The sequence below is a fragment of the Pseudophryne corroboree genome, chromosome 2 (genome assembly GCF_028390025.1).
Source record: "Pseudophryne corroboree isolate aPseCor3 chromosome 2, aPseCor3.hap2, whole genome shotgun sequence".
NCBI lineage: Eukaryota > Metazoa > Chordata > Amphibia > Anura > Myobatrachidae > Pseudophryne > Pseudophryne corroboree.
This window is the reverse complement of record NC_086445.1, coordinates 968,689,092-968,710,815: the sequence shown is the minus strand read 5'-3', so window position 1 is coordinate 968,710,815 and position 21,724 is coordinate 968,689,092. Positions and strand designations below refer to the sequence as shown.

General features: G+C 44.3%; 1 protein-coding gene across 2 annotated transcripts in view; it reads right to left on the bottom strand.

Moving 5' to 3' along the window:
* The window catches only part of CHODL (chondrolectin), a 208,523-nt gene that overhangs the window by 91,232 nt on the left and 95,567 nt on the right, over positions 1-21,724 (bottom strand). The gene's annotated exons all lie outside the window — the stretch shown is intronic.

The following is a 21,724-nucleotide window of genomic DNA, read 5'->3' as shown; positions in this document are numbered from 1 at the left end:
AAAATGTGTAGCCTCATTCTTTTAAGCAATATGCATTAAAAGTTATATTTTATAAAACTCAATTTCATTTTGAAATGGAGACTTGAAAGGTTCCCTATTCTATGACTAACTCTTCATACCCTTCGTGAAATGGTACCCTTTACACTTGTAATGTTACTGAGGGTGAGCGTGCCCCCTACTAGACCATGGAGCTTCCCTGCCCTCTTCCATGTAACCTGAATGAGTCTCCCTCCTCTGAACCTGATCTCTAGGCTGATTGAGCCCTCTAGCTCCTCCCCTCATGACTATTTTTGTACTGTAATACCTCTCTTCCACTTTTTGTACCTACGAAACCTTGTCTTCAAATTATTATTTTGTTTGTTGAAGCCTATTGTCGTACTTACTTATGAGTGTCTTGTCATCTTTTTCCTCCATTTTATTTTGTACCTGTCGAAGTCGAAAAATATCACGGTACACACATCACGTACAAACTACACACAGATGGCATCCGTGCGCGTACTTGTTCTGCCGTGCGTGCACATATTTGCAATTTGCATATGGTCGCTCCCGCGGTCCTGCGTATTAGCGCGTGGTATGGGTAATTACGGTAGAGTTTGTGATCGCATGGAAAAGCCATAAAAACACATTACATATTTAATCCAAATAGTGCACAATGTACACATAGTCTCCCTGCACCACACCAGCAAGTTACACTAGTTTAAATGGTATCAGAACAAAGGGATTCACCTTTACAGTATAGGAGGGTACAGAACTAGGTTATAAGATGGTGTTTGGTATCCAGCTGTAGGGTATATTAAGGGCAATATTCCGGTGTTGGTTTGCAGAAGATCGCACGTTCCTGCGAATAGTTTTGTGCAGGAGCAGAATATAAATATTAACTGTATTTACTGTACATTTGGTATGCGGCGGGAACCCAGAGGAGACCACCTGCAAGTGCACCTGGAACAGACATCGCCCACCTATTCAAACTGACCTATGACCTCTCCTGTACTGTAAATGACCATCCCTGTGTCCAATGGACATAGAGATTACAGTTTCCATTGTGTGCTTGGCGGCGTGAGGCATCTGACTCTAGTATAGATTGGAATACGTAAGTCGTGAGGAGACTTACACAGGAGTGTGGTAGGGAATTGTGTTGTGACCCATATAGTTTTTTTATATGCTCCGGCTGAGGTTTCACAGCTTGTGATTCGATTCCAGTGATCGTAGGGCGGATAGGTAACAAGTACCTATACGCTGTGCGATTGGACCGCATGTTTGTGGGTGTGATACATAGTGCAACTTGATACCCCTTTTACAAGCTTTTGCGTAAAATCGCGGTATCATTAGCGCCGTGTAGAGCATAAGCAAGCGTGATTTGTGTATAAGTGGTCTCTCTCAGGAAAATCTTCAACGGTAGATATTAACTGGAAAAGGTAAATCACTCCTTACACTTCCAGTGAAACAGAAACCAATTACGAACCTCACTGGGTATGCGGTGGTCACTATTGGAGTGAGTCGTGGTACATCAGCGGAGAAGGAGTGGGTGAAAGTGTTCTTTCACCGTCTGCTTATATTGAGTATTTTGGTGTTTGTGGGAAAAAGCCCACAATTACGGGAGCCAGTTGCTCAACTAAGAGACGTATGGTAGCTAGGGTTCAGGCAGAAGAGTTGCGGGGTTTATAATGTGTGAGAAATATAGTCCACACGCTGAAGTTTATTGTGACGAATGGGTACGTATGACTGACAAAGATAGGGTATCATTCCCTAGGGTGGGCAGCTTTGAGCAAGATGTAATGCAGAACTTAAGGATAAGGATATGTCTGATAAAATCCAGAAAACAAAGGATTAGACATACGGATTGTTTAAATCTATGGCAGCAAGAGGGTGATGTGCAAAGGGAACAAGCTCGCACAGCAGGGTCCAAACCTAGCAGCCACCATACAGAATACTCAGGATACTCAGGTGGGCACGGCCCAACCACCAAGGGTTGTAGCAATGCCCCCTAGCGGAGGGATAAGTGAGGTCGTGTCCACAGGTAAGTACGGTACCATACACTATGCAGAAACAATAGCTCCTCACATTATAGAGTCAAACCAGAATGATGTAATTGAATTAAATCCTGTCAGGGTGATTGCAGTCCCCAATGGGAAGACTGACGCTCAGGGAGTTACTCCCATCAGGAACATTGCCATGCATTATCCTTGGTCCCGAGCAGAGTTAAGGTCAATTATGTCAGAATTTCCCAATCCCAGAAAAGATCTAGTCGGATGCCAGAAGTTCATTAAAGAGTTAGGTAACGCCCATGAGCCCACAAATAAAGATTGGCGAACAGTGCTACGGGTGTGTTTACCCTCAAATATTGACAACACAAAATTCATAACAGATTGTAAATTAGACACAGAGGTACCTCTCACTGATGAATACAATCAGGAGAATGTACGGCAAATCAATCTGCAATTAGGAGTATATTTCCCTACTGTTGTCAAATGGAATAAAATCTTCTCCATAAGACAAAAGGAAGGTGAAATGGCATCCGAATATTTCCATCGGGCACTGCAGGAAATGGCTAGATACACTGGGATCGAGGATATTAAAGATAATGCTCACCATAGGGAGGTAGCTGTTTCAGTATTAATGGACGGGTTAAAACAGGAACTGAGAACAAGAGTACAGACCTCTCTACCTAACTGGAGAGGTATCTCGGTGGCTGCATTGAGAGAGACCGCTATCGAGCACGATAGGAACATCAGTAAGCACAGGGAGTCACAGGGGGATAAGCTAATGACAGTAAGTATACAGGCTCTTACAACAAAATCACATCAGCCAAGACCCCAGACCCCTGATAGTAAGTCACGTGTAGTAATATGCTATAATTGTCGAAAGGAAGGACATTATGCAAGGGAATGTATGAATAAAGGTACACATTGTGAGGAAACCACGCTTCGCTGGGATGGTGGTTACCCTCTGTGGGATTCAATTCACTCGGGCAGATCAGAATATATAAAAAATAAGTCTTTATTATGATAGCACAACACCAAAAAATAGTCACATGTTACAGGGTAATTGGTAGCACATATCCCCCAGCAGCCTCTTGCAGTCAGCATCCATAAGTAGCAATAGCAATAATCTGTATCCTTACCACTACCTCTTGCTAGACAGTCCTGTATCCCCCAGCCTGGGGTACTGGCTCACACTGACCCTGTCCTGGTAGGGTTTCCTCTGGTGGCACAGCGATGCCCAGCTCAGAGTGTTTCCTGCTGATGTCTGATTCACAGGATCCACCACAATAGACTCTCCTCCATTGAGACCTGCTTTCCTTATATACCTGACTGGCAGCTCCCCTCTGGTGCCAATCAGTCTACTCAGGAGGTTGGGTCAGGATATCCCAAGGCTATTTCAGCCAGTATCCTGCTGTGGAGACCCATTGTACATCCTCTGGGAGTTCTAACCTAATTACCTCCCAGATGACCTGATGACCTAGATAAATAATTTGGGCTGGCAGCTATCTTACCAGTCACTCAGTCATTGTTCTGATTACATTACCAGCAACACCTATCACACCTCACACAATGGACTCATATATGTGATACAAATGGTAATGAGCTAGCACAGCTGCCTGGCTCTCCTCCTGTCACACACTATGGCCTGTCCTGCTATAGTCACACAATATGGCAATTGTCTTTATATCTCCAATACATACCATATTGCAGGTAATAGCAAGGGCAATGAATACCTAATAACATGAAATAACAGTATACATGATACACCTACGCTCTGGTGTATATACCTAGACTGGGCCAAGGATTAAAAAGTACATTAAACTGTGAGAAATGAGTGATGAATAAAAAGGTTCTCAGTCCAAGTCCATCTCGTTTCGTTACATATACCTCCCCCACTTTTTAAACTTAAGCGCCAGTCTCTTCTGCAGATACTACTGCAGGTTGTATGTTGACCTCCGCATGTTGAAACAATTCCTGCTGGTCTGTGCACCACTTCCAGCGTTTACTTGTTGTCCCATGTTGTTCTCTTGTAACCACCAGCACCAGTCAGTTCCCCGAACCTCTGAAGGAAGTCTCTGTCTCCGTCTCCAGTAGCTTGTCTGAGCCCTACTGTCTGAGTGACCTACCCACTGCCTTTCCTTGGTTGCCTGGGGCCCTGCATGGCTTCGCCTCCACCTCCCCCAGTTCCTATCTGTCCTGGGGTTACTTATTTCCCCAGTCTGCGCCCGCTTATGGACTGACTGCCTGCAGGATTCCTGCTGCTCTTTACTTCCCCCAGGGACTACTGACAGTGATAGCACACAGTCCTCAATGTCTTGCTGTCTATGCTGCCTACCCTCCTCCTGTGTCTGACTGTCACTGATGCAGCCGTGCTGTAACTTATTCTGGCAATCTGCACAGTTGGCTGTGTAGCGATCTACATCCCTTGCTAAACCTAACCACATGAAATGCTGCCTGAGCCGGGCTCTTGTTCTTCGTTTTCCCCAGTGACTGGTACCTGCCCTATGGGCCTGAGCTAGGAACAGACCCCGATATTCGGGTGGGACTACCAGCCTGTACTTATGATTTGGACTGGACACGGTATGCAGTAATCCATCCATCCAAACACATTCCTCTGGCATCCCTGTCTCATATGCCCTATCTGCAATTGCCCGCATCCCATCTAGTTCTGGATCTAGTAACTGGGCTTCTTGCAGTCTAGACTTAGCCTCCTCCCCTAGGACTAATACCCCCTCAGGATGGTCTTGGCTACTCACCCTCAGAGGTCCGGAGGTGGGGAAAATGGGTTGCTGATACCCAGTTGTCACTGGTGTGTAGTGGTGAAAGTTCTTCCTTTGCCTGTTGCTTTGCTTTTCACCAACAATAACATTGCAAGTGGCATTTACCCCCCTCGCCTCTGGCGCATCAGGGGGGTAATGTTTGTTTTTCAAACAGTGGCTCCTGCCAACAACACCCATGGGTTGGGATTGATCCAATTGACCCTAACTTTCTGGGACACTCCCGACGGAGATGCCCCCAATGTCCACATCGATGGCACTGCTTCCAGACTTTTCCCAAGTGTCCTCGGTTGCTGGGTCGCATTGGGCCTTCCTTCTGTACCTTTTGTGGCTTTTCCTGGGACTGTGGCTTCCACTTGGCCACCCAATCCTGAAGGTTGAGTAAAATGTCAGGCAGCCATGCTTTTACTGACCCAAGACCTTTTTTCAAGATCCACCGACTCAGAACTTCCTGCAGGTCTCGGCAAAGCTGATCGTAGTCACAGCTTCCACTGCGCACTGCTGACTGGCCTGTGGTGGGTTTGGTCTGCACGGTAGCTGCGATCTCAGGAATCTTTACTGGCTGTTCCTGAAAGAATAGTGCCAGGTCTGTGGACTCCAGTGGCATCTGCTCCTCAGGTATTGAGATGGTGTAGTAACTCACCCCAGTTTCCTTGGACCATTCCCCCACCATTTCTGGGAAGTTCTCCTGCCTTTCCTTAATAACGCTCACCTCAGATGGTTTTGCAAATAGCATGGCCCCATCACTCAGTACCAACATACGGGGTTGCTCCTGGTGCACACCTGATTGCCTGGCATCCAGAATCTCTGCTACATGAGTCCCAACATTAGAGAATTCTATTGCTGGGACCTCCACTGTTTTCATACCGATTGCCTCATCGAGTAGGGACATGTCCCATTGGTGTAGTTTTCCCACTAGCTGTGTCCTGGAGTCATCACGGTTAGTAGAAATTTCCCTTGCCCGGCATATTTCCTGGATCTTCTACAGGTATAGGGAGCTGTATCTCTTCATGGCTCACATTTCTTATAAGTCCTCTGACTGGCTTTCTCTGAGAGCTGTGTTTTCCGTGTTGTGCTGTCCCTGCAAGGCTCTTGGACTGCAAACGCTTGCATTCCTCGCAGCCTCCCGGTTCTTGTGATACCGGACTGAGTGATCCCACTGCTGCCGCCAATTGTGAGGAAACCACTCTTCGCTGGGATGGTGGTTACCCTCTGTGGGATTCAATTCACTCGGGCAGATCAGAATATATAAAAAATAAGTCTTTATTATGACAGCACAACACCATAAAATAGTCACATGTTACAGGGTAATTGGTAGCACGTATCCTCCAGCAGCCTCTTGCAGTCAGCATCCATAAGTAGCAATAATCTGCATCCTTACCACTACCTCTTGCTAAACAGTCCTGTATCCCCCAGCCTGGGGTACTGGCTCACACTGACCCTGTCCTGGTAGGGTTTCCTCTGGTGGCACAGCGATGCCCAGCTCAGAGTGTTTCCTGCTGATGTCTGATTCACAGGATCCACCACAATAGACTCTCTTCCATTGAGACCTGCTTTCCTTATATACCTGACTGGCAGCTCCCCTCTGGTGCCAAACAGTCTACTCAGGAGGTTGGGTCAGGATATCCCAAGGCTATTTCAGCCAGTATAGTGCTGTGGAGACCCATTGTACATCCTCTGGGAGTTCTAATCTAATTACCTCCTAGATGACCTGATGACCTAGATAAATAATTTGGGCTGGCAGCTATCTTACCAGTCACTCAGCCATTGTTCTGATTACATTACCATCAACACCTATCACACCTCACACAATGGACTCACATATGTGATACAAATGGTAATGAGCTAGCACAGCTGCCTGGCTCTCCTCCTGTCACACACTATGGCCTGTCCTGCTATAGTCACACATATGGCAATTGTCTTTATATCTCCAATACATACCATATTGCAGGTAATAGCAAGGGCAATGAATACCTAATAACATGAAATAACAGTATACATGATACACCTACGCTCTGGTGTATATACCTAGACTGGGCCAAGGATTAAAAAGTACATTAAACTGTGAGAAATGAGTGATGAATAAAAAGGTTCTCAGTCCAAGTCCATCTCGTTTCGTTACACACATAATGTATACCGACCCCCTAGACCAGGATATGAACCACGCTATAACACACATAATTGGGAACAGGGACCACACAGAGGGGAAACACGGAGGTATCCACCTAGGAGGGACTGGCAGACCTCAGAAAACTCTCAGTTATCCCTCTCACATATCATAGCTGCCAATGCGTTGCTAGAGGGTCCCACTACACAATAGGGGTTGGGCCACACCTGTAGTCTGCAGCCAGTGAAGTTGATTGCTAGCCTTGGTAGTGAACCTGAGGTCACGGTTGATGTAGCTGGTGTATCATTACCATTTTTTGTAGATACAGGGGCGGCAAGGTCAGTGTTGAATTCCACATCAGGTGTAAAGAACACGGGAAAAATGATTTCGGCAATGGGAGTAACAGGAACGGTGCAACAATACCCTTTGAGTAGACCTGCAGAGATTACGATAGGGCCCTTGCAAACCAAACATTCTTTTCTGCTGGCTGCATCGGCTCCGACTAATCTACTCGGCAGAGATCTATTGTGTAAAATGTGGTGTGTCATATACTGTACTTCTGAGGATGTCTTTTTAGATATACCTGAGAACCATGCTCAAGAAGTACAAGATATACTAGACACCCCTCAAAGGCTAATGTCGCATTCTACTGTTATAGATACGTGTCCATCAAAGGTAGAGGAAATGATCTCGCAAATACCGGGTTCCCTTTGGACCAAAGATGGACAGGACACTGGATTGATGGCATATGTAGCTCCAGTAGCAGTACAAGTAAAAGATGGTAGGATAGCTCCAAAAATCTCTCAGTATCCTCTGAAGCCAGAGGTAGAGTTAGGAGTGTACCCTGTCATAGAGCGGCTGCTACAGCAGGGCATCCTAGTCAGGACGTCCAGCACTGCCAATAGTCCCATCTTCCCTGTGAAAAATAGTGGGGGGAGGGGTTACAGGCTAGTGCAGGATCTAAGGGGGATAAACAAGATAGTTGAGAGCAAATTCCCCGTAGTGCCCAATCCAGCTGTCATCCTCATGCAAATTCCCTCTACTGCAAAATACTTCACTGTCATTGACCTCTGTTCTGCTTTCTTTTCTGTCCCTCTTCACCCTGACAGCCAATACCTCTTCGCTTTTACATACAGGGGAGTACAGTACACCTGGACTCGTCTCCCCCAAGGTTTAATTGACAGCCCGAGTATTTTCTACCAGGCCTTGCATGACTGTTTACAATCCTTTCAACCTGAGAGTGGATCAGTACTAATACAGTATGTTGATAACTTATTGTTGTGTTCTGAGTCACTCGAATCAACCTTGAAAGACACGAAACAACTTCTGTTTCATCTTTCCCATACAGGACACAAGGTTTCAAAGGATAAGTTGCAATTGTGCCAGACCAGGGTCAAATATTTGGGACACTGCTTGACTCAAGGACTTAGACACCTCATCGCTGATAGAATACAGGCGATTCGCGTCCTGACTCTACCACAAACTCAGCAACAGATCCGCACTTTCCTTGGAATGAGTGGGCACTGTCGAAACTGGATTCCAGGGTTCTCTATACTGGCTTTACCTTTACAATAAATGGTCTCTTCGAACAAACCGGAACGGATCTCTCACACAGATGAGTCCGAACTGGCATTTGAGAGCCTCAAACAGTGTCTATCACAGGCACCTGTATTAGGTATGCCAGATTATGAGAAACCTTTTGAATTGTACGGTACTGAAAGTGCTGGGTGCGCAGCAGGTGTCTTAACACAGAGACATGGTGATGCCAGCAGACCGGTAGCCTACTACAGTGCACAGTTGGACACTGTAGCGTGGTCTCTCCCCACTTGCTTGCGAAGTGTTGCAGCGATAGCTTTGCTGGTAAGTAAAAGCGAAGATGCAGTGTTAGGACCTGACCTGACCATTCATACACCTCATGCAGTATCAGCCTTACTGAACTCCGCCCAAACCAGACATGTCTCATCTGCTCGGTTTACAAAGTGGGAATTATCACTGATGGCCCCGGTAAACATCACCATTAAGAGCTGCAGCTCACTAAATCCTGCAACCTACTTGCCAAGTGTGCCTGGACAGGCACAAAGGGTGGAGGATGAGAATAATGGTGAAGGAGGATTTAGTGCAGATACTGATATGCATGATTGTATGGAATTGCTGAATCAGACTTTCACGGCGAGACCTGACATCAGTGACAACCCACTGGAAGGAGAAGACTTTACCTTCTACACTGACGGTAGTTGCCACAGACAGACAGAATCGGGAGACTTGTGCACTGGATATGCAGTTGTAGATGACGAAGGTATCATAGAAGCTGAACCCTTTGGCCCACCGCACTCAGCACAAGTTGCTGAGTTGGTCGCCCTAACCAGAGCATGTGAATTGGCCAAGGGTAAGTCAGCTAATATATACACAGGCTCTAGGTACGCCTTTGGAGTGGTGTATGATTTTGGGGCCCTATGGCACCTCAGAAATTTCATGACGGCAGCTGGCACACCTGTAGCACATGCGTTCCACATCAAAAGACTTTTGACAGCAATACAAGAACCAGACAGAGTGGCTGTTATCAAGTGCAAAGCACACACTTACAACCAAGACCCAATTTCACTTGGTAACAGCCGGGCAGACGAAGCTGCTAAATCAGCAGCAAGCACCCCCATACAAACGAACATCACATCACTGATGACATATAACACGGTCAACACACAACAGTTAATTGAAATGCAAAATTTGTGTTCCCTACAGGAAAAGGCAGTCTGGAGGTCAAAGGGGTATGGCCAGGAGTCCTCAGGACTTTGGATAGGTGGATACGGTAAGCCGGTGGCCCCCAGAGCATATCTTCCAAGTCTAGCTGAGGCGGCACATGGTCTGACTCATCTGGGCAAAGAGGGTATGTGCAAGCTGGTAAGAGCCTACTGGTGTGCGCCAGGATTCTCTTCTCATGCAGGTAAGAGAGCAATGACATGTTTTACTTGCTTGAGGAAGAATATTGGTAAGACAATACCAACAGAGCCATCCCATATCCCTCCAACAGACGGACCTTTTCAGGTAATACAAATCGACTTCATACAGTTACCACCCTATAGGAATTTGAAATATGTGTTAGTATGTATTGATGTATTTTTCAACTGGGTAGAAGCGTTCCCTGCTGCCACAAATACTGCTACGTTCACTGCAAAGAAAATTGTGCAGGAATTTGTGTGTAGATATGGTATCCCTAGAATAATTGAAAGTGATAGGGGTACCCATTTTACAGGTGAAGTCATTCAGGTCATGTGCAAACTGATGGGAATTAATAGCAAGCTGCATACTCCGTACCGGCCACAGGCGAGTGCAAAGGTAGAGAGAGTGAACAGCACTATTAAGAACAAGCTGAGCAAAGTGATGGCTGAAACTGGATTGCTGTGGCCAGAAGCTTTACCACTAGTGTTGTACAGCATCAGAACCACTCCCAGGTCTCCACTTAACTTATCACCCTTTGAAATTCTTTTTGGTCGACAACCTCATGTAATGATAGACCCCCAGGATGATTTGAAATGAAATAATGAAGTGACTGAGAAATATTTGGTTGGGATGAGCCAGCAGCTGAGAAATCAACAAAGAAATCTAAAGCTGGTGATTCCTGACCTACCGAACAGTAATTGTCATGACATTGAGCCTGGGGATTATGTGATGATTCGAAATTTCTTACGCTCAGGTTGTCTCGTAGACAGGTGGGAAGGACCATACAAAGTCTTGTTAAACAGCATGACAGCATTGAAGGTCGCCGAAAGAGAGACTTTGGTCTACTCGTCCCACTGCAAGAAGGTCGCTGACCTGGAGAGAACTCATGACAAAGAGCAGGGTGTAGAGAACCTCGTATCACTAGAGTGTTTGTTCGGGGAAAGTTGAGAGGCAGGACTGTTGAAAGGCACCTGAGCACGGAGAGCAACAAGATCTAAGACGGTTGTTGCACCATTTTTTTTTCACCCCATTTTCCTTCTTTCCCTAACGAAATGGATCTATCACAAGAGACTGCGTTTCGGGTTTTACTAGTAATTCTGTTTTTGATCAGGACAATTTGTTTTGGGGAGGGTCCCAGAGAGGTCGAACAGGGATCTGGAATCTGGAATGGGTTCTGATGGCGAGTACAAATTTGTAGGATCTCAGGAACAGCACATCACTCGAGTAAAGGCTGGTATCAGAAAGGGCTCTGGTAGTCATGGAGCTCGGAGGCACTGTGAAGGGTTATTGTCTGATGAATATTGTATTTGTAGGTATTGTGAGAATATAGTAGAAGATGGGTGCATCCAGAGATGTCAGTCCAACCTTAATATCGACATGGACCGCCATCCGTTGAGTGATTACCACTCACTAGTGGGTAATGTCTTAAACCAGACAGAATGCTGGGTGTGCTCACAGGTACCTCAAGGTCAGAGTAAGTCAGGATTAGTACCATACCCTTTAGCAATAGATGAGGTACTCAAATTATGGGGTGGGAGACCGGTGGACAAGAAATTCAATATCCCCAGGCCCCCTAGCTTGAAGCTCCACCAGTATCATGTAGACAGGTCCTTATTGTGTTTTAATATTACCGAAAACCAGGAAATTGGGAAGTGACGTAGTATAACCAGACAATGACCTTTTCACACAGAGCTGATAAGATACCCATAGACTCTGAACTTGTACGCCAAATAGCCAACAGTGGGAGGTATTTTCGGTATAGGTATACCCGTCAGGGTGTTGTGCCCATATCATCCAGCCCGATACTTGTACTGAGCAAATGGGAGAACTAGGGATTGTTTTCTCTATTGGAAAGTTTGCAATATGGTGATGTCACATTTTGTCCCCTATGTTCTCCCAGATGATGCCTATTTCATATGTGGGAGGAAAGCGTACAAGTGGCTTGCCCCGAGCTCTAAGGAATTGTGTTATATTGGGAGAGAACTACCGGAGGTCATGACCATAACCCACGATAAAATGAAAGACGTTCACCACAGTGCTCAGACTCCTTATACTCATACTCACTATGAACACATCATCAAGAGATACCTCATAGATAGGGCAGAGCACGCAGCCTCTGATTTGATCCACAAATCCACCGGGATTCAGTTCCTTCTCGCATTAGACATCACCTGTACTGCCAGAGGAACTATAAATTATAGGTATATCCATGCGCTAGCGAACTTGATAGATAATATCACTGAGATGTATGATGACACCTTCAGGTATACTGGAAGGGAGTTACAAGCCTACAAGAAGGAACTGATCCAGCACAGGATGGACCTTAATTACGTCACAGCCGTAACAGGTGGGTACTGTGTTACTCTGGCAACTTAATATGGTGTGAAGTGCTGTACATATATTACGAACAGCACTGACGACCCCACGGAGATCATCGATCAGAAGATGGACAAGATCTTGCAGTTGAAGTGGGAGTTGAGGAGGAAGCACAACCTTACCTTAGCGACTGTGGGTAATGAACTGACCGGCTGGGTCTCATGTTTGAACCCACGCAAATGGTTCCCAGGTTTAGGAGAGTGGGCTCAAAATGTAATTATGAGTGTGGGGAAGTTTCTCCTTTGTATCCTGGGAGTCATCATAATAATTGGTTTGATATTTAGGTGTGTTCAAATTCTAACACGGCGCAAGCGCGGGACAAATTTGATGAGTCTAAGGAGTGAGGATGCTGTTACAGCAGCAGATTTAATTTATGATCCATCCATAGAGACAGTGTTATAAGGATTGCAAATGAATTTCATGGCCTGTTTCTTTCACCCGTTTTTCTTTATCTCCCCCTCTGCCCAGATACATCCAACCGGAAAAGACATCAGCCCTACCCAAAAGTGTTTATGTGAATGTATTTTTATATATGTGTCTTATCTTCATCTCTGCAACCTCCAGTTAATGGCACACATAGTCAACAGGTGATATCCACATATACTAGCACTCACGTATGTTCCCCCTCCATGTATCATCAACTACATTTACCATTGTGGTCAGGTGTACTATATCTTTATATTTAGTAAGATGTAGTCACGGTGTAAAGGACAGAGTATGATTACCGATTAGTAAAAGAAAACAAATACTGAGCAACATCCCCAAACAGGTAATTTCAACTTTAAACTTGTCATTTAAGTTGTACTTGTACATGTCTCTGGACATGGCTACTAATAACAAATGCACAGACAAAATTCTTAAAGCTATGTGTGCAAATGCTAGGAGCTTAGGAGACAAAATTCCAGAGCTAATTGCAATAATGACAAGGGATAACCTGGATTTTGTGGCAATTACAGAGTCTTGGTGCAATGAGAATCATGACTGGGACTTAGCTATACCAGGATACAATTTATTTAGGAAAGATAGAATAGGAAGAATAGGAGGAGGGGTAGCAATGTATGTGAAAAAAAGCATAAATGCTACTTTAATACAAAATATTGAAGCCAAAACTGAGGCCCTTTGGGTCACCATAGAAACTGGGAAGAAGGACATTATTCGCATTGGGGTGATCTATAGACCACCAGGCCAGGGGCAGGATTTGGACAGGAACCTATTGTTGGACATCTCTAAAATGGCTTTTAAGGGAGAAGTCATAATCACGGGAGACTTTAATTTACCTGATGTAAATTGGGAGGGGTCTTTTGCAAGTTCAGCTACAAGTGGCAAATTTTTACATTCCAGACAGGGAGCATCTCTCAAGCAATTGGTGAGGGAGCCCACTCGCAAAGACTCAATATTAGATCTAATTCTTACAAATGGTGATAGGATATCTGATATATGTGGATGAGCACCTGGAATCCAGTGATCATCAAGCAGTATGGTTTAGTATAAAGACAGGATCCAACTCCTGTCACACAAAAACAAAGGTGTTGGATTTTAGAAATGCTGACTTTGCAAAAATGGGGAGATGTTTAAGTGATTCATTGGCAGACTGGAGGTACTTGGAAGGAGTGCAGGAGAGGTGGAAAAAACTGAAAAGTGCAATGCTAAGTGCAACAGACCTTTGTATCAAAATGGTTAGGAAAAGCACCAGGAAAAGGAAGCCAGTGTGGTTCACAAAAGAAGTATCAACTAGTGTGAAAGCAAAAAAGATGGCTTTTAGGAAATACAAACAGACTCAAAATAATAACGACAAAGAGGTGTATCTGGACAGACGGAAGGATGCTAAGAAAGTGATCAAACGTGCAAAGGCAGAAGCTGAGGAGAAAATGGCCCAGTCAGTAGATAAAGGGGGCAAAACTTTTTTAAGTATACAAGTGAAAGGAGAAAATCAAATGGAGGAATAATAAGACTTAAGACAGAGAGTGGGCATTTGGTGGAGGGAGACAAGTCAATAGCAGATCACCTAAATAATTATTTTTGCTCAGTATTTACTACAGAAGAAGGGATGGGGCCACAGTTAAGTTGCAAGGACATTCATAAAAATAAGGTAGATGAAAATACATTTACAGAGGAGAAGGTCCTAACAGAACTTTCAAAACTAAAAGAGGATAAATCAATGGGACCAGATGGGATACACCCAAGGATACTCAGAGAGCTAAAATATGTGCTGGTTACACCTTTAACAGAATTATTTAACCAGTCACTAAATACAGGTGCTATTCCAGAGGACTGGAAAAGAGCAAATTTAGTTCCACTGCACAAAAGTGGAAGCAAGGAAGAACCAAGTAACTACAGACCAGTAAGCCTTACATCAGTAGTAGGGAAAGTAATGGAAAAACTATTAAAAGAAAGAGTAGTGGAATATCTTAAATCAAACAACTTACAGGATCAAAAACAGCATGGATTTACTGGTGGGAGATCATGCCAAACAAATCTTATTGACTTTTTTTGACTCTGTGATGAAAATAATAGATCAAGGGGGAGCTGTAGATGTAGCATATCTAGACTTTAGTAAGGCATTTGACACTGTCCCACATTGCAGACTGCTAAATAAACTTGAAAGCCTGGGGGTGGATTATAAATCAGTTAAATGGATAAGAACCTGGTTGCAGGATAGGAAACAGACAGTCGTAGTTAATGGAGTGCAATCTATGGAGGGAAATGTTACCAGTGGAGTACCCCAGGGTTCTGTACTTGGTCCAGTTCTCTTTAATATCTTTGTTGGTGACATTGCAGATGGTATTGAAGGGAAGATATGCCTTTTTGCAGATGATACAAAGATATGCAACAGGGTAGACACACCGGGAGGGGTCAAACAAATGATTAATGACCTAGGTAGGCTTGAGAAATGGTCAAGAACGTGGCAACTACAGTTTAATGCTAAAAAAATGCAAAATCATGCACTTGGGTCTCAAAAACCCAAAGGCTAAGTATAGTATCAAGGGTACTATAATGGAAACTACTGAGGAGGAAAGAGATTTAGGAGTCACTATTTCAAGTGACTTGAAGGCAGGAAAGCAATGCAACAAAGCAATGAGAAAGGCAAGTCAGATGCTTGGTTGCATAGGGAGAGGAATCAGTAGCAGGAAAAAAGAAGTGATAATGCCACTGTATAGGTCATTGGTACGGCCCCATCTGGAATACTGTGTCCAGTTCTGGAGACCCTATCTCCAGAAGGATATAAATACATTAGAGAGTGTACAAAGAAGGGCAACTAAAATGGTGCATGGCCTACATCACAAAACTTACCCGGAAAGGCTAAAAGATCTTAACATGTATAGTTTGGAGGAGAGAAGGGAAAGGGGGGACATGATAGAAACTTTCAAATATATCAAGGATCTTAACAAAGTTCAGGAGGGAAACATTCTTCAAAGGAAGAGAAGTATTAGAACTCGAGGGCATACATTGAGACTGGAGGGGGAGGAGGTTCAGGGGAAATTTAAGGAAAAATTACTTCACAGAAAGGGTAGTGGATAAGTGGAATAGCCTCCCATCAGAGGTGGTAGAGGCTAAGACTGTAGGGCAATTTAAACATGCTTGGGACAGGCATATGAATATCCTTACAAAGAATTAAGGTTAAAAAAGGGTTGAGATTGCCTAAAGGATAAAATAAAAAAGGGGCAGACTAGATGGGCCAAGTGGTTCTTATCTGCCGTCAAATTCTATGTTTCTATGTTTAAATGTGCACCCCATTTGTTGAAACAAGAAGCCGAAAAGAACTCGGTAGTGTTTATAGGCCCATTTACAGACCCTTAATACGGGATGAGAAGGATTTAATGTATACTTCGCAATACCTCGAAGCTTATTTAGAACATATACGGCACGATGATACATGCCCCTCAGACATTGATTCATACATACATGTTTTTTTACTATCCCACTAGGTAATACATTTCCCACCTACAACTCTTCCCCGATCATCCAAGCTCCTGTATATAATGTATAGATATTTTTCTGTTTATTGATTAGTTAGTGGCAGTTATTGATGACTGCCAAAGGGTGGAATGTCGAAGTCGAAAAATATTGCAGTACACACATCACGAACAAACTACACACAGATGGCATCCGTGCACGTACTTGTTCTGCCGTGCGTGCACATATTCGCAATTTGCATATGGTCGCTCCCGCAGTCCTGTGTATTAGCGTGTGGTATGGGTAATTACGGTAGAGTTTGTGATCGCATGGAAAAGCCATAAAAACACATTACATATTTAATCCAAATAGTGCACAATGTACACATAGTCTCCCTGCACCACACCAGCAAGTTACTCTAGTTTAAATGGTATCAGAAAAAAGGGATTCACCTTTACAGGATAGGAGGGGACAGAACTAGGTTATAAGGTGATGTTTGGTATCCAGCTGTAGGGTATATTAAGGGCAATATTCCAGTGTTGGTTTGCAGAAGAACGCACGTTCCTGCGAATAGTTATGTGCAGGAGCAGACTATAAATATTAACTGTATTTACTGTACATTTGGTATGCGGCAGGAACCCAGAGGAGACCACCTGCAAGTGCACCTGGAACAGACATTGCCCACCTATTCAAACCGACCTATGACCTCTCCTGTACTGTAAATGACCATCCCTGTGTCCAATGGACATAGAGATTACAGTTTCAATTGTGTTAGGTTTGGACTATTGTATAAAAAGCCAGCTGCATGCTCGGTCACACACAGACTCTGAAGGTCATCTACCCTGATGACTGAGGACCGGGACGGGAAGCGCAGGCGAAACTAAAACTTATGTACCATTGACTGTAGCCATTTTTCTATTGTATTGTATTGTTATCGTAACCCACCTTTCAGCAATTATATGTTGGTGTGTCGGAACCCGGCATTTTAAATACATTCTGGTGTCATGTCTCCTTTCCCTGCTAAGGTTATAAGTGTATCTCAGTCACATGTGTAGCTGCTAAGTGTTCATGGAGTATCCTTGGGTGTGTACGCACTGCGTGTACTTTGTTCGGCCAGTGCCGCGTTTGTACGCAAAGTACGTACACGGTACGGGGCTTTGTACGCTAATGGTGTAAAAAGTACGTAGGCTAATGATTGATTACAGCAGCCGCAGTGGCTCCATTTAAAGTGTATTGAATGTCTTTTTAAAGTGTTGCTTTTTGTCCTGTATGTAAATCAACTTTTACATACCCCACCCTTTTCTTTTCTGTACCCCATGTATACATTTTTGGCATATTCAATAAAAACTTAATATTGAATAAAAAAAAATTAGATTTTATATTTGTCAAAATGACAACTTAACTGATGATTTTCCCCCCCAAAAAAACTGCTCAGCAATTGTTGGGTTTTTTTGTGAGTGAATAAGGTGAAGAACATGAATTTAACCTTATCCAAAATTATTTTAGTAAAAAAGAAAAAAAAAGAAAAAAATTCTTATTTAAAAAAAAATATATTTTTTCTCAAACATCGGAACATCGGTCGAGAAGGTCGGTAACATTGGAATATCGGTAACATCGCGACCATCGCAATTTTACTTTTAACACCTCTGACAGCTGCCAGGTACACAGAGGGGGCTTGGGGGGGGGGGATTACACTTTCCCAGTGACTGCTAGTGTCAACAGCTGCTGGGTGGGGGGTCCTGCCATGCTGACCAATAAGCAATGATCGGCAGCACGGCAGACACAGGGAAGGGGGGGGGTGCAGGGAGACAGAGGTTCCGGTCCCTCTGACAGCAGCAGCACTGTTTATCTGACTGGTCGCATCCTGTGCGTCCAGGTCAGATAAAACACTTGCTGGTGTGGTCACATCTTATGCGATCATGCCAGGCTAGTGGTTAAAGTGTGCCCTAAAAAATGAGTACTTCTGGTCCTTCCCAAAATAACTTTATGTTATCTTAATTATTACCTCAGTTTGATTATACCACAAGCATGGATATCCTTAAATCCTGGATTGTTAGGGTACCTTAAGGACTGAATTTGGGAAACCCTGTTTTATACTACATTTTATTGCAGTTTCTGCTATATCTTAATATGAGAAACATGGTTCTAATGCTGGGAATGAGATCCAGTCAAGATCCTGGCGGTTGGGATCCCAGCAGTCAGAATCTTGACACTACTCGGAATGCCAACACCAGCATCCCGAACAGGGTCACCAGCCCGGCGCCGGATTCCCGACTGTGGGGGGAGATTGGGTTTAAACTGTGGGTAGGGGGAGGAGGGTTAGTATTAGGCTGCAGCCCCTGGGAAGTTAAACTTAGGCTGCAGGTAGGGTAGGTTTAGCCACTCCCAGGGAGGGCAAAGTTTAGGCTGCGGGGAGGGGGTTTAGGTCTAGGCACCACCTGGGAGGGTTAGGGTAAGGCTGTGGGAGTATAGGAAGTACACTTACTTAACTTCCCCTTTTGGGATTCTGATCAACGCCATCCCAACCGCCGGTATTTAAAGTTCAACCCCTGGGAGGACATGCTTGGCTTTTACTAGTTTTTATATTTACTTTTTTAACTGTTTGTTTTGCCTTTTTACAATTTTATCTACAGTTTAAGGGGCATATTAATCAAATAATATTTGTGGGATAGTTCATGAAAAAACAGACTTTACCTGCAAATATTAAGGTTACCCCAAACGTACTATGGGGGATCACAGGAGGTTTCTCAAATATCCCCACATTTCCGACAACAGCTGCAGCACGAGCCCCCATAGTTTTCTCTGGGGGGCTGAAAATCTGGGAGATTTACCAAGCTCTGGAATGCAAAATGTTTTTGAACTTGCCCCCGATAGGATAACTCCATCTCAAGATTGCAGAAGAAAGTTTGGCCAGCTAATCAGTGGAACCACTTGACTTAAGTGACTTAACTGTGCATGCATGGTCATCAGACCCCACATGTGTGAAAGGCCATTGCTATTGGTACCTATTGGGAATATTTGTCCATATGATACAATGGCTAACACTTTCTGAAGCTTGGTAAATTTGACATATGAGCAGCGGTCGAACTCAAAAATGAGGATCACAGCAGACACTGTATTTCTGAAATCTGTTCTGGTCCCTGTACATGTATCCCAGGGATCCTTAATATTTGCGGGGACCCTAATGGGTGTTTTCAGGGGATATCCCACAAATATTCTCTGATAAATTCACTTAATTTTCCAGCACAAGTTAACAAAATAAGGAAAATATCTGCTTGCTATTAGTTCCAGTTTCCAATAATTTATTCGATGATGTTTAACAAAGTGAATAATAAACCTTTTTCTTGGAATATATTTAAGCTTTCATCTCAGACAATCATGCTTAATTTATTGAGACCTTCTGTTTTAGGATTCTCAGCAATGAAAATCTAAATGTGAGTTTTCTGCACCTATATGTTAAGGGCCATTGTCCGTCCTTGTATAAAATTTCTTTACTGTCAGAATTACTTCTACCAATAAACTGAGAAGAGATCTCTGGTGTATTATCAAATATAAATGATTTGGCTTCTGGATCTACACCAAACCACTGTGCCGTCTTGAGAGAAATAAACTGGGAAATTTGATCTGAAAACAATGGAACCCTTATAACATGCCACAAATCAATTAGAATATTACATTTCCTTCTGGGAATTCAATTTATTATGTTTCTGACATGTTAATAATTCTTTGTACTTTCTGCCAAACATGGAGACATAATTTTACATTTCTGGGATTCAATATTTAAAAGTGTAAGCAAGATAATATCTGAGATGTATTTATCTAGGGCAGCATGAATAGTATAATGGTTAGCATTGCTGCCTCACAGCACTGAGGTCATAGGTTCAATTCCAACTCTGACCTTTACATATGTGGAGTTTGTATATTCTCCCCGTGCTTGCGCGGATTTCCTCCAGATACTCAATTTTTTTCCCACAATCCAAATATATACTTGTAGATTAATTGGCTCCCAACAAAAATAAACCCTAGTGTGTATGTGTGTGTGTACATGTGGTAGGGAATATTGGGGGTCATTCTGACCAGCTTGCTGCGTTTTAACGCAGCAGAGCGAACGGGTCCCTACTGCGCATACGCTGGCGCATGCCAGACGGCCGAAGGCCGTAGCAGGGATACGATCGCCTCTGCCTGACTGACAGACAGAGGCGATGGCTGGGTGGGAGGGGGCAGAACCGAGGCGTTTGGCTGCCGTTTCGTGGGTTTGGTCCGGCCAGCGCAGACGTGACCGGACCGAACGAGGGGCGGGCCACAGCGGCTGCGTGACATCACATGCAGCCGCTGCAGACCGGGGAGCGATGAGTAGCTCCTGGCCAGTACGCTAAAGCTGCGCTGGCCGGGAGCTACTCTTCAAGTGCAAAGGCATCGCCGCTGTGCGATGACTTCGCACTTCTGCGAGGGCGGGCCAGACTGACATGCAGGGCGGGCTAGCCCTGTGCTGGGCGTCCCCCCGCATGTCAGGGATGAAGATCGTAGCTGTGATAAATTTAGCACAGCTACGATCAACTCAGAATGACCCCCATAGACTGTAAGCTCCACTGGGGCAGGGGCTGATGTGAATGGCCAAATACTCTCTATAAAGTGCTGCAGAATATGTGTGCGCTATATAAATAACTGGTAATAAATAATTATAAATAAATTTCCATTGAAATGATGAATGATGTGTAACTGCAGTCAGGGGAATCAGAACGTTTTTATGTTGTGGGGGCAAGATATAATTTGACTTTGGCACCCATGGATGAGGACAAGGATGGGACCACCAAGGAGGCAGACGCGGTACCACGGGGGAGGAGGAGGCTGCAACAATGGCAGAAGAGGAGGGACGGTACCTCCACAGAAGTAGGCGGCACGACAGTCATGCAGGAGGCAGTGGTGTGCATTATAGCCCCTGCGCCCCTGCACTGCACATAGGAAGTGGTGTAATGTGCAGTCTATTAACTAAAAAGACTGCACCTTACACCTCCTCCGTGCAATGCAGGGGCCGTGCAGTCTATTCCTATGATGCGCAGCCCCTGACCGTCCACAGCTGCCGCTCCTCTAACCTAATACTGGCACATCTGGCTCCCGCTCCTCCCACCTAGTAGTTTCTGAACAGAATTAAATTACTTCCTGCTGATTTGTCACATGACTGCTGCAGTTGCCAACTGATAAAATAAACAAAAAAACTATTAGCTCCTAGCCTGTCGCCAATGGTGGCGAACCATCGGATCTCTACCATCTATGGCAAAACCATAGACCATCAGTAGCAAACAATCAATGGTTGAAGGTTATGCCTACAACAAGTCAGACTCGCTGCTTCTCTATCACTGGAGATTGCGCTGAGCTCATCTTGCAACATATTAGAATTGTGTTCTCCTGCTTTGTACGAGGTTTGGAGGGATGAGGGATGGGCAGTGATGAGGTATTTCTGGACAGATTTATCAAGCCTTGGTGAGTGATAAATTGAATGGTGATAAAGTACAAGCCAATCCGCTCCTAACTGACATGTTACAGGTTGTTTTTGAAAAATTACAGTGCTGATTGGTTGGTAATTATTTACCGTGCAATCATCACTCTCCAAGGGTTGATAAATCTGGGTCTCAATCTGTTGAACAACATAC